Source organism: Falco punctatus (genome assembly GCF_963210335.1).
Source record: "Falco punctatus genome assembly, chromosome: 9".
Lineage (NCBI taxonomy): Eukaryota > Metazoa > Chordata > Aves > Falconiformes > Falconidae > Falco > Falco punctatus.
In genome coordinates, this window is record NC_137589.1 from 46,050,844 (window position 1) to 46,060,326 (window position 9,483).

Here is a 9,483-nt window from a genome sequence, read left to right on the forward strand (position 1 = left end):
AAAAAAAAAATATTCAGCGTTGGCCTTTCCCAAGTGGGTTTTGCTTTCCTTCCCCTTCTTCCCCGGCCCCCCTCCCTCCAGAAACCATGGCCCAGTGCTAGCAATGCACACCCAAGCATCTAACAAATAAAGGGAAAGATTAAATAGATTACTTTGCCCCGGCAGCTCCAGCAACGTTTGCCTTATAGTCCCTCCAGTTGCTCTTCTTTTTATCCTCGGCAAGGCAGTATAATAGATGCACTACAGAGCACAAGAGCTCATGCGCCGGGGCGCAAGGCCATGTGGGGACGGTAGTCCCGGGCCCGGCCGGGGGAGAGGCGGCCGCTGGCCACCGGACTACAAGTCCCAGAAGCCGGCAGGTGTCCCCCCCCTCGGCCCCCCGCTCCCTCCCCGGACCGGCGGGCAGGGGAGAGAAACAGCAGGGGTGATGCCCCGGTCAGCGGGCGGTGGGGGCGGGCAAGCACGGCCCCCTGGCGGGAAAAACGCCCGGCGGGGTGCCGAGCGGTCGCGGGGCGATAAAACCCATCGGGGGGCGGCGGCTGGTGGGTCCCCCCGGGCAGACATTGCCGGGGAAAACCCCGGCTTCCCCCCTCCGCCCGCCGTCGCGCCTCTCGGGCTCTAAAGGCACAACAAGAGCCCTTAAAAGTGCAACTGGGACCGTGCGGGTTGCCGCAGCTCCGCCGCTGAAACCCACGCAGGGTCACGCGTGCTGTGGGAGACCGAGTTTTAAATCACAACTGTGGGAGCTGGCTTGCACACACCCCTACACCCCCACAACCTTTTTTTTCTTTTTTAATCGGCGGTTTGCATTGGGTAATGCGCTCTCACATTTATTACGCAAGAACTAATACGAGCTGCAATAAAAATAGAATGCCGCCAATGCAAGCTGTAGCGGCAAAAAAAAAAATCCATCAAAACCCACAACTTGATATGGTTTGCACTGGTTAGTGCATTTCATAATACTCAACTGCTGAAAACAACAAAAATTACTGTAATGTATACAATAAAAACAACATGAATTTTACAAACGCATCCACCATAAAAGCATCAACAAACATGAGCACTGTAACAAACACTTCCAAATATCAGACCAACACAGCCTATATCCTGAAGCAAATCCACAAATCCAACAGAAGTAAAAGAAAAAAAAAAATTATAACCCAAAATTTGACTGAATTGCTGTAGCACAAAAGAAAGGGAAAAAAAAAATAGAACCGTTGGAAAATAAACGAGTCCAGGGGAAACATTTGAGTGCCAACATAAAATAAGAAGTAGTTACAGGTTTTCTCTGTGGACACATATGCCAGCAGAGGCTGCCACACTGCCTGTTGCAGACAGCCACGCTGTGATGCCAATTAATAAGTCAGTTTATTGTAACCATAAGGTGAAGGCAATTTTACTGGAAGACCTTATTTCCAGAAGATTAGCTTTTGAAAAACGTGACCAATGGGACTGAAAATTCTCAGGAGCTATGATATATTCAGAAAGATTGGGTTTTGTACAGGCAAAAGGGCAGATGCTTAGGAAAATTCCACTTAGCCAGGCTTGTGGCTGCTTCAGTATGAAACTGAAGTTGCACATACGCCTTAACCAAGCCCAAGAAAAAGTGCTTCTTTGCACTCAAGTTCAAGGCTTGTGCAAATTCAGGAACTAGAAACTTGCTCACAGCTGTACCGCTCTTGGAGGTACTTGCTTTGTAAGACACTGTTTAAAATTACATCGGCATCAACAGCCAAACCCCACCCTTGGCGTGGGACTTGGGCTGCCCTCCTGCAAGCTGACCTTTTTGATCTGACCATTAGGTACCCCAAGTCACTTCTGTGCCCTCCACACACCGAGCACGTGGCCTCTGCAGGGACACAGCGTGCAAGCACTAAGAAAAAGGTACACTCTGGGTCTTCTTAAGGGGAAGAGCCACGCTTCACAAGCTGTTGTTCACTAAACCTGCCCTGTGTCTAGTCGTATGTTCCACATTGTCAGACTGAGCAAGGAAATCCCTTTGAAAGACCACCTGAACTCTGCCCTGCCTACAAGTGTCCTGGATACTAGATATCAGGGGGATAGGGAAGGACCAGATTTTGAGCACAGGGCACTTTTTAATCATCATTCTGCTCTACTCCCATTTTCAAGGCAATTCTAGATGAGTACACGTGTATCAAAGCATTTGACAGCTGAAAAGTACTGGTCCAGTTCTTTTGAACACACTGTCCTTCTCCAGTACATGCTTGATCCGCATGGATAACCAGAGTATAAATTTCTGAATGCCACAACATACACAGGCACCAAATCATGAGCATGACCAAAGAGCCCCTAAATGAAAACTTCTGCCACTCCAGCATGAGGGCTGGGAAAAACTGACAGGCTGAAGCTTTCTGAGGGAGGGGGGAGGAAGTAATCAGCTGAGTATTCATTATGAACACTTGGGACAACATACACCTTTCACTCTAAAGACTCATTTTCAGCCGAGTCATAATCTGAAATTTTACTTTTTTCCGGTTTAGACAAGCTTCTGCAACAAAAAGGTGTGTTGGCTAAAACGTAACACTGGGCAGAGCTATAAGCAACTGAACAGGGGGGCTTATAATGCAAAGTGTTCAGCAACATGCAGGGTGCAACTGGAGGGCCAAGAAAAATGGGCAATGCAGGCAAAAGGGCAGAGGCAAGAGAAGCTCTAGGAGGGCTACTGCAAGAGCGTAAAGCCCTTCAAGCTGGCAGGGCAGAGTCCCCTCACAGTGAATATGCACAAGTTAAAAACTGGAGTTTGATCCTCACTGCAAAACCACTTTCAAGAGCAGCTTAGGAATGGAGGGCTCATCAAAACTTTGCAACACAAAAGCAATCTCCAACACCATCTTATACTTCCTTATCTCACCTAGGGTGGATGTAAGACTGTTTCATCCCAAATTGTGTTCATTATACAGGCTGAGTAGGCAAAACAATTCAAGTGGGAAACTGTCACCAGAGATTTCACCACTATCAGCTTTCAACTGAGAACACACCAGTCGCACACACACCTACCTGTAGGTCTGCAGACTTGTGCTTGAAGAACCCAGCTGCACCCTCCAAGGGAATAGGAAAGCAAATGTATTCCAGAGAGCCATAAATCTGCCTTTATGCAAGGCAATGAGTCTAGATAACAGTTCAGCCAAACAGGCACAGGCTGACTCTGAATAAGCCCCGCAGGAGGTACAATGAAATCAAATCAGAATGATTCAAGCACAAGTTAACTAGCCCAAAGTAAAAGCATGTAGATTGAGGAAAGGACAGTTGCAATCTTTGGTTTCTGAATCAATTTTGTCATATGAGTTTTTCACACAAGATGTAGCACTCTACTTGTTAGATACCTCACACTAGCTTTTCCATAAAATACAAGACAACAGCAGTAGCTTCTTACCATCTCCTCCCCAAGCTCAGAGGAGCATCCTAGATTCTACTCAAAGCCTTTTGATTAGCCTCTGTGGTCTCTTATGTTGAACCTCCAGTTACCCAATTAGTACCTTGTTAACTAACACCTGTGGTTGTATTTATTCCTTGCTATTGCACTACTACTACCCCTTTATGCACTGTTATGTACATCCTTCTAGGAAGCTTTGTGCATAAGCTTTGACAAGAAAAAACTTATTGGTGCAAAATCAGTGGTTTTCAGGGCTGTTAAATACTGATACTTTTTGCTTCTCTGTTCTTGGTAGCCAGTGTAGGATTTGAGTCTTTTGAAAACAAGAGTAGATGGAAGCAGAAAAGGGAGATACTTGTCTCTGTGGGATGGATGAGTTTTGTGAGAACTGGCCACACTCAACGCCTTGCATGACTGCACCCAGTAGTATTTAATAATGGGAACACCAACCTGGAGCACCAGTTTTTATGACCTTTGCTAAAACTGTAAGCTTCTGATTCTTTACCTCACCATTCAGTGCCTGTTTCACCATCAAAACTGAAGTACCCTGCTTTAGGGGAGCTCTTCGTTAGCATTCGTACTTCAAAATTACCAAGGGGTTACAAGTGGAGAAGGCTGCTGAAGAGGCAGGAATACCACACGGGCAATGCATTCTGTCCTCCCTCTCTGGGCAGACCTGTAGGCACTACATCTACATGCATATGCCTCAAGGCAGGCAAATTCCGTTCTGACCATTTTGTCAGCCACCACGGGCTCCAGGAGACCTCACATACCAGCAGAGCCTATTACAAGCAGCTGCTACCCCTAGAGTGGGTGTCATTATACATTACAAAAAGAGAATGTATTCAATAACAGTCAGGTTTGGGATAAAGAAATAATAGTGCCCAAATAGAACGCTGCTTAAGAGCATGTAGTCAATGTCTGGCATTATATGACTCCAATCATCCCAGTGGCAGACAGAAAGGTGTTGAACACAAGGGGATAAATGCCCTTATTGCAACAGTCATCTTCACCAGTGATTTTCTTCACTGTAGTGGCAGGATTTCCTCAATTGACTAAGTGTTATTCAGTAAGTTAAGGATGACAGGACTAGGGCAGAGGTTTGAAACAATAATTGCAGTTTGTTCTTCTGTAGTACCTTTCATCTGTGGAATTCACAACAGTGCAATAATCCTCCTGACAGCTTTTGTAGGTAAGGAAATATTAAGAGCCCTGTTTTTCAGCTGAGGAAGCTGAGAGGCAATGTGATGATGCAGAGAATCATAGGCAAAGCCAGAACTGGGACTCAGCTCTTCTGACTCATACTTTGTAGTTCTGACAGCCTGGATGCACCAGTTGGTGAGGCCAGCCTGGCTACTCACTGCTGGGAATCTGTCAGTGCCTATAGGACCTTTGTCTCTTCAGTGTTCACTCTTCGTCTGGAAAAGGTTGAGCAAAGCCCCCAAACGGGGAACCCAGCAGCCAAGATGTCTACAAGCCCCAAAAAGGTACTCCGCTACGGTAATTGACAGGAAGGCAGGAAAGAATTGAGCTATCCAAGACCCAAAGGATCTTGTAAGTGTTCATTTGCAAATATGAATTTTGATTATATCTAAATGCTGGTCTGGAGACAGCCACTATCCAATAAAGGGTCCAGAGTGGATTTAAATAATGACCTTCCAGACTGGCAGTTCTCAAACCAGAGACACAAGAGATGAATGGCCTCCCCGGGAATGGAGAGGAAGGGCATGAAGAGCCCACAAAATATTCTGTCTGACCTTGATGTCTTTTATGAGGATGTAGCAAGAAGCACTACTTGGAGGAGCTGGAGGCTGAGATACAGTGAGCTGAGATTTATATGTATGCAAGAAGCAGGGCAGGAAAGAAGAAAGGGACATGACCACAGAATTTGAGAAGTGAAGAGAAACTTCCCAGCCAATATGGCTATGTACCTTTGACCAGAGTAAATATGTTTCTTTGGAAACTTGCTGCACCTAAATGGTTTTGTTGCACATTCAGTGTGATGTAAAGACCTAGCACCTGCTGCTAACACAGTGGTTTGCACAGGTAAGCAAGCTTGTGAACAGCGTGTACTACTGAGTTGGCAGTTTAACAGATAGTGGATCATGCTAGATTTCAGCTGGCTAAAACCCTAATGGATTCCTGTGTGTTTTCTTACTTTTCCTCCTGCTCTCTTACAAAGACTGGAGAGAATGGTAAAGAGATGCTCTAACCAAATGGTAACACTTTCAAACACCTTGATTTCTAGATTACAGTGAGTAATAAATATGTTCAGATTTCACTAAAACCATCTCAGGGGTATGAGCTAATGGTATTGACCTGTCCATTCATCAGTTGCAACCATTTGCACCGGCCAAGAATGAAGCTTCTGACTCACGGAGGTGCTGAGAACCTGCTGCTCCAGCTGAAGTGGCTGGGAGAGGGACACTGTCATCACGTCTGGCAGTTAGAGCATGTGATTCAGTCTGGGGCTCTCAAATCAGCAGCCTTTATGCATTAGCTTGGCTGTGACTTGCATTGGGGGGAATCTGCTTTGAATGATACGCTATAGCACACTGCTGGACTCCAGTCCTGTGTGAAGTACTACCTTCTCTTCAGAAACACCGACTGTCTTTGCTGACATAGAGCTCGATACATGCAGTGTTCAATGATCTTGCCTTGAAAGAAGTTCTTCAACTTCCATAGGCCCCTTGTGCCCTGGCTAAGTGTTTGTACACATCCCTCCCAGGGCAGAATGAATCAAATCCTACCTGCTCTCCATCAGGGTAAGATTTCCTAGTTTTAAATGAACAAACGTTGGCAGTGATGCAAGCAAGGTTCATACTGCAACGGTGGAGGTAGAAAGATCAGCCTGGAAAAGGTTCAGTGTTTGTTTTTAAATCCCAGAAGAAACATATGAATGTGATGTGTTTGGGATTTAGAAAAAAAAAAAACCCAGAGCAGCATATTAGCAAACACACAAACAGCTGTATGTCAGAGATCAGCCTAAAAGATGCAGCAGGTCTCTCATGAGTTCTTCCTCCCTCTGTTTCTTGAGCAGGATGTAACACACAGTGAGTCTGCTCAGCATTTCCTCTGTCTGCTGAGAGGCCCAAGCAAATAAAAGTCCTAACTGAGATTGCTAATTGTGCCAAAACATAAAACAAAGGTTTACACAGCTTGTAAGCTTAATGCCTTGTTACTCACATAAGCAGGAGCTTGTTTGCAGCAGTCAGGTCTGAAGAGCAGATCCAGCGTGTACTGAAGTTAGTGGGAGCTTTTCCACAAACATCAAGTCCTTCGGATCAAATCTGCAGGATTGGATTAATTCTGGTTTTGGGGAACATGCGACAGAATTGTATATATTAGTCATGATGTTCTCCCAAATCTGGGTTCTTTACCTGGTCCAAGAGCCAATCTACACACAGGGTCTGCTCAGAGATGGGTGCTAGGTGGTAAATCCACAATGCTGGCACACCTCTTAACACATAGTAAAACATTTTATATACTTTGAACAATTGTTTACAATTACATTTAGTCACACTTAATTTGGTTCTTACAAGCCTCCTCTCCATTTAAAGGTACAGCATTTTTTTTTCCTCCGCCACCCATGTTCAGTGGGGTCAGAGCTTTGTTAGTAGGAGGCTCTCTTTACTCGAGGGTGGATCTTTCAGTATGATAATTAGGATTGTTCACACATATTTCAAGTACTTTTCTGTTTAGTCTCATTAACCATTTGCTTCTCCTTGAGCTTATCTTGTTACTTCTTAGCTTGACCCATTTATGGTGTCTATTCCTTCTCCTAAGGCCATGTTTTGTTAACTATTGGTAAGGACTAACTAACATCCTCTGGTTTTCAAATTCTTTCTTATTTTTCACCATATACATTTAAATATTTCTACCACCCCCCGTTTTTTCTTTTTTTAAATTAAATAATTCTTGTATAAATACCAGGACCCAATGCCTCAGCTCTGTTCCTGACACCCTTAAAGACATCCAAAGGGATCCGGGCAGCAGTTACTTCCATATAATGAGTCACTCACGGACTTTTCTTTCCCGTTCATCATTCATCCTTATGGGAAGTTGCTCTCCCCCCAGAAAAACTCAGACAGGTGTCCTTTCCAGTGTACTTGGCAGGTCACCAAGTTCAAGCTATTTTGAACCAAATGGAATGAAATATTTTGTGAGGGAGAAGCTTGCCAAGCCCCACTCTTTTCCAGAGAGCAAATTTGGACAGATACCACATCCTGCTGATCCCAGCTGTGGCAGCACAGCCGGGGGAGCAAGAAAGACCCTCACAGATGACTCATAACCAGCAAGTTAAATTTCATCCAAAGACAACGGGCTGTCTGTGCAAATCCCCAGGTACTCACTTATGCAGTCCCAAAGAAATGCCCATGCTTGCTGAGCTGCCTTTTTCTGCAAGCGCCATGCTATCAAAAACCCAAAGTAGCATGTGACCGAGTAGTTTGCCAAATGGAGTTTATCATACTTTAACCTTGTTTTAAATTTAAAAAAAAAAAAAATCCAGGACACTTAGAGGCTAAAGGATTGTTTAGGATTATTGTTAATTTGTAGTGGAGGCCACATTTTTCAGGTCCCAGAGAGGTATTATTCAGTATATATAAGGATTTTTATACCTACATACATATATTTTCTACAGATATATAAAAAAATCAGGCAAAAAATTCCAAAGCAGACATTGAGAAGAGAGGCAAATTATGAACATGAAAGAAACAGAACCACCCTACCCCTGTCACAGGAAAGTTATATAAATACATAGTGTTATACTGCTGATTTGATTTGTGCTCTATCATTTTCTTTTTCATATTTATTTTTTAAAAGAATGAAAACTTTAAGCCAAAACCATCTGGAGGAATCAGCAACAGGAACTTAACTGGATTTGTTTCCTAATGCTGTTCTGCGGTCTGTGCAGGTCTCATAACTCTATTTTACCTCCCTGAGTTTAAATGACAGCGTTAATTCTCCAGACTTTGGCTGCAGGCTTCCAGGCTGGAGAAAGGCCTTGGCTTCACTGTACCACAGGGTTTTTTTCAGCTTTTTTTTTTCTTTTCTCTCCTTTCTCAACTGCCACTAGAATATTTTGGAGCCCAAAGATCTTCCTGTGTTAAAGGGCCAGTAAATGACACGTGTCTCCTTTTCTTCCCTCTTAACTGAAAGCAGACTGTGATGTGTTCTGTGCGACATCGCGGTTCAGAGAAAAAAACCCACTGCTCTCCAGAAAAGTGCTTCAACACATGCTTAACTTTAAGTTGGCCATTTGGCCATCATGAATCAAAAGTTGAAACAGTTTTTGGAGTCAGGGCCCTTGTATGCCGGTACTCTGAACTGCCTTGGATATACTCATAGAATCGTGGATTTACCACCTAGCACCTACCTCTGCACAGACCCTGCGCATAGGTTGGCTCTTGCACACCAACTGAAGAACCAAGATTTAGGAAAACACCATGACTAATGTATATAACTCTGTCACAGGCTCCACTGAAACCAGAATTAATGCAATGCTGCAGATTTGAGCCAAAGGACATGAACGTTTGTGGGAAAGCTCCCGCTAACTTTAGTACACACTGGATCTGCTCTTCGGATCTGAGTGCTGCAAACAAGCTTATGTTTGCAGTGGTAACGAGGCACTAAGCTTACAAAAGGCAATTATTACAGTGTTAAACAGCTCTTATATCAACCTCCTGCATTATACGCATCACTAGCCTATGAATTAGCCTAGTTCTTTTTATAAAGGTTTTTATCTGTGGTACTTATGTCTCCAAAGGGCTGGCCTGTGCGTTTCGGCCCAGCCACATCTAACCCCTCTGCAGCCAGGTTCGACGGCTCTGGAACTGCAAGGGGGACGAGTACCTGCCCGCTGGTACGCAGCGCTATGGAAAAGCCAAGCGGGGCCAAATGCGGCCCTGACAGGACCCGCTCGGCACAGCGGGCCGGGCCGGGACCTGGCCTGCGGGGCCCTCGAAGGCCGCTCCTCACAGACGGGCGCGGCGCAGGGGCCCGCCCCGCGGCGGGAGCTGAGGGCGGGAGAGGCCGAGGCACGGGCGGTTCCCGCCCCTTTGAGGCACCGCCCACCCACGCGCGCGCAA

At 45.2% G+C, this 9,483-nt stretch overlaps 1 protein-coding gene across 3 annotated transcripts in view; it reads right to left on the reverse strand.

The window, feature by feature from the left end:
• BRD3 (bromodomain containing 3) overlaps window positions 1–9,481 on the reverse strand; it is a 51,803-nt gene extending 42,322 nt beyond the window's left edge. For all 3 annotated transcript variants that reach the window (XM_080400837.1, XM_080400838.1, XM_080400839.1), the window contains exon 1: window positions 153–9,481. The gene's annotated coding sequence lies outside the window, so the exon portion shown is untranslated. The remainder of the gene's footprint in view (window positions 1–152) is intronic.
• Window positions 9,482–9,483: the final 2 nt, after the last annotated feature.